Genomic DNA, 4,853 nt, shown 5'->3' on the forward strand with positions numbered 1-4,853 from the left:
ACAGAGACGGAGTTAGGACTTCTCTATGTGCTTTCTCATCTGCAAAGTAGGAAAGTAGGGCTTTTAATTAAAACACACACACACACACACGCACACACCACACACACACACACAAAACACAAAAACAACTCCTTTTGTGAGTCTGCTGTGGGGAGCCAAACTAGGTTATTAAGCAACAGGAAAGCATTCTGCATGTCCCAACATTAGTTTCTGTTATCAATGTCTTAGCTCACATGGCAACACCAATCCCACAGCCCACCTCTGCCCTTCTCCACCTCCAGTTGTCACTGATTCCTATTAGCATTCCTTGGATGTCTACAAAGTCTGAAGACATAGACAGTATCATTTACTTTTTTTACAGATTACTGATGTTCTTGATGGTATGACCCACATGTGCACGTTTCCAGGACCTCCCCCCCCCCAAGCACTAGCACTGGCTGCCCCTAGGAGGTGGGTGCTGACATGTACAGGAGCTCTCTCGGATTTCTTAACACATGGCTGTTACATCCTGCATCCCTGCCTTGCCTTTACATCCTTTAGGGTGGGGACTGTGTGTCCTTTCGCCTTTGTACCCCAGCATCTGGTACCGGGTCCTGAGGATAGATAGACACTTGGTTAATATCTGTTGAATGAAGGAGGAATGAATACAAGGCCAATGAAGAGTGTAAGTCAATGAGACTATCTCAGAGGGTTGGAAAGAGTGAGGATTTGTGAGTGAGGATGGACTTGAGTCAAGGCATGGGTGGCTGGAGAAGGAAGTAATGCTTCTAAAGCACCTCCTATTTAATCCTCACATTGTCCCTGCTTCATGGAAGGGGATGCTGAGACACAGAGTGGATGAGCGAGGGGCCCTACACCAGCTGGTTGGTGAGTGGCTGGGATGAGATGCACACACCTTGAGGGCTGGTTCTGAAGCATTGGTTCTTTCCTCTCTGCTAGGCCCTCTGGGAAGAGGAACAGAGTCTGGGGTGTGTTTCCATTGAAGAAGTGGCCTGGTGAATATAGTCTTGAGGGCAGGAACCCTCCCTGATCACAGTATCACAAGTTGGCCTGGAAACCCCTGGCATGGGCGCAAAATCGTGGGTGTGCGTGCAGGGATTTGAAGCTTCCAAGGGAGGAGATGTACCACATTGCAACTTCTGCCAGATTCTCTAAAGAGTCCTCGGGCCTAGGGATGCTCCCTCACTGTGTGGGCAGGACCTCATGGGAAACCTGTTAGAGAGGCCAGAGCAGAACAAGGAACAGAAAGGAGTGACGTGAACGTGCCCCGGCTCTTGCATCCATCCGCACACCCACCCTGTGTGCAGGACATCCCTGCCCTGTGCCTCCAGTATTTGCTTTTCCCATCTCCCTCACCCTTCACACTGAACTTTCTTTCCTTCAGACCTGGAACTCAACCCACCTCCTTTGGGTCACGGTCCCCATCCTGTGGTGCATGTGTCTGTGTGGATTGGCTTCTTCTACTCTCAGAAGACAAGCAAAATTTTCTTGTTTTCAATTTTTTTTTGGTGTGGAATTATTCTCTTAGATGCTTTTATTAAGAAAAAAAAGTATTTGAGCAGCAGCAGAAGCTTACAGAATTCAGTTGCTGTAAGTAGCTCATACCAAACTTCACAGCTTAAAATAATAATGGCCGCTGAGATGATAGATGAGAAATGGAGGAAGCACTGTCTGGACGTGGCCTCTCTCCCACGGTGGCACAAAGAGAATGCAGCAGACAGAGGAGGAAGTGTGGCAGGGTGTCTGCCACCAGGGAGAAGTTGCACCTGTCTTAGTAGGTAGTGATGTCTTCCTGAGGAAAAGCTGCCACCAAGGGGAGGGAATGGGGCCTCCTGAGATGGAGTCAGTGGAATGACTGCTTGCAAGGGTGTCATGGAGAACCTGTTCACCTGCAAGCCTGACCATGGGGCCTGAGCCTTGCAGAGGGGCCCGGGGAGGCCTTTGACCTGATCTTGGTTCTGCAGAGAGCCAGGAAAGCACGCTTTCAACCAAGGGAAGGAGCACATTCAGAGGCAATGCAGCTTAATGATTTCTTCCTGGGGAGGCCATGGGGACCAGTCTTACTGGAGAGGCTAAGATCCTGTGTGATGGTCTCCTCAGGCCAGAGGAGTTTTACTGGAGGCAGGAGACAGCAATCCTCAGGGAAAATGCTCCTGGCTTTTGCAGATGCTAAGCAGTAGGTCCAACTTTCAGGAAAACCAAAGAGACATCCTGTTGGTCCTGTCTGTGCTGCTGAAAGACACTGGCTCATCCCTTCAGGCTTTGACCTCCCTTCCCGGCAAGCTTTCACAAAAGAAAGGACTTGAACAAAGGGGTCTGGTCCCTGCCTTCATCCTAGTCTCCTCCCCAGGCTTGTTTTTAAAAATAACTTCTCTTTTTCTTCTACCACAGTAATTTACCCTTTGTAGGAAATACAGAAATACAGAAAAGTGCAAAGAAAGTGAAAACCAGCTATAATCCAATTACCCAGAAGTAACCACTCTTCATATTTTGGCATCTAGTCTTTTTTCCATGAACATTAATATGTATTACACATGCACATATATGTATTTGTACATATACTTATTTACATGTATTTATTTATAGAAATGCATGATTAAGCAATGACTGCTTTTAGAGAAAAGGCATAGTATCCTGGTTGAGAACTCAGGCTCAGGAGCCAGACTGCCTGGGTTCTAATCCTGGCTCTGTTATTTGCTGCTGATGTGGTCTTGATCTTTAACTTATCTCTGCCTCAGTTTCCTTATCCATAAATAGCCAAATTGGCTGGTGCAAAATAGTATCTCATTGTTGCCTGAATTTGTAGTTCTTTGTTGGTCATTTGTGTTTCTTGTAATCTGCTTCCTCTACCTCTCTATCCTTTGATAACCCACCATCTTTGTTGTCTCATCAACTTCTCTCTATGTGTTGGCTTCCTTCCACCAATCAATAAGACTGATTACAATGTTTGTTTTAAACATACTCAGATCTCTCCTATTTAAAAAATTAAGCAAAACTCCTTGCTGAATGTGGGGAGCTCCTCTCTTACACTTCCTCATCTGCCTTTCTCAACCTTAGGCTGGTTGTTCCCCATTCGAAACTGCATGGGACAAGGTTACCAATGGCTCCCTGTTGCCAAGTCCACCAGGTGCCTATTAGTTTTCATTCTCACCTGACCGCTTGCCTTTGGCACTAACGTCTACTCCCTCCTTCCCTGAGCACACACTCTCCTTCTTCCTGGTATCCCTCTCCCTACTCTCTTTCCATTCCTTCCTGGTCTCTTTCATACATTTCTCTCCCTGAGAGTTCTTTGTCTCAGTCTTGTCTCCTGGTTCCTTCTGTTTGCTGAGACCCTGGCTGAACTCATCCACATCCATATCTCCATTGCCTTGTCAATGTGGACAGTCCCCAGATCTCTGTCTTTCATTGGGACCACTCTTCTGAGCTCCAGACCCATACACCCAACTGGACACCACCATGAAGACAACCTGCAGAGCCATCAAATCAATGTGTGTCAAACTGAGTTCAGTGCCTTCCATACAGACCCACCCCTCTTTTTGGTTTCTGTCTTTGGAAAGGGTCAGAATCACATCTTTATTAAGGTGTCAGTGATGACTCTGTCAAAAGGAATCAAGGCAGTAGTTACATTAACGGTTGAATTTTTGGAATGAGAAGATGGGGGCAGGGGTGTGGAGGGGCTGCTGGGCCTTCCCAATATCACAGAAGTCACAGATGCTGCTCTGCTTCATATTCTTCTGCCAAACAAGGCAGACCCTGGTGCTTGACAGACAACAAACACTTAAAATTACTAAATGAATGAAAACTCATGGGACCAAGAATAATTGCTTTGCATGAAATGCTTTAGCTGGAAGGGCTCTCAAAGATCATCTAGTCCAACTGTGGCCCACATAAGGGTCTGTGCTTAGCACATTTCCAGTGGTGCAAAGAAAAGACCCCAAGCCTCCCCACTTCCCAAGCAGTGTCATTTTTCCTGGGGCCACTAGGCGTGGCCATTAGGGACACCCCTGCCATTACCTGAGAGGCACGGGTCCAGGTGGGGGCTCTGACCTGACATTGCTTTCTTTTTACCACCCATGTCCCCCACCTTAGACATCCTTAGAAAAGAATGGGGTTCCGTATTTCTTGCAAAGAATTTTCTTAACTCTGACTGGACTCCCAGGCCCAGAAGTCACATGCGGATGTAGTTATTAACATCTTAGTGAAGGAAATGCTCTATTTGGAAAAATTATTTATTGCAGAAAATTCAAAACATACCAAGAAGAGAGAGAAGAGTGTAAGGAATCCCGTGCATTCATTACTCAAATTCCATTCAATCCCATCAAATCTGTCTCATTCTCACCACCACATTTTTTGTTTGGTTTTGTTTCATTTCATTTCTAGGTAATTTTAAAGCAATATTTGTCAGATTCTTTGATCTCAAGACTCCTTTACACTTTTAAAAAATATTGAGGACCCCAAACAGCTTTTGTCAGTTAAATTTTTTATATTTACATTAGATATTAAAACAAAGAAACTTTAAAATATTTACTTATTAATTCATTTTAAAATAATAGTAATACTTATTACATGTTAATGTAAATGACATATTTTAAATGAAAAAAATATATTTTACAAAACAATAACTAGAAAGAAGAGTGGCATTATTTTACATTTTTACAAATCTCTTTTATGTCTGGCTTAATGGAAGATAACTGGATTCTCGATAGAGAAAATCTTTTTTTCTTTTTTTGAGACAGAGACTCACTCTGTCCCCTAGGCTGGAGTGCAGTGGTGAGATCTTGGCTCACTGCAACCTCTGCCATTCGGGTTCAAGCGATTCTCCTGCCTCAGCCTCCCAAGTAGCTGGGATTACA

This window comes from Theropithecus gelada, chromosome 7a, assembly GCF_003255815.1.
Source record: "Theropithecus gelada isolate Dixy chromosome 7a, Tgel_1.0, whole genome shotgun sequence".
Taxonomy (NCBI): Eukaryota; Metazoa; Chordata; class Mammalia; order Primates; family Cercopithecidae; genus Theropithecus; species Theropithecus gelada.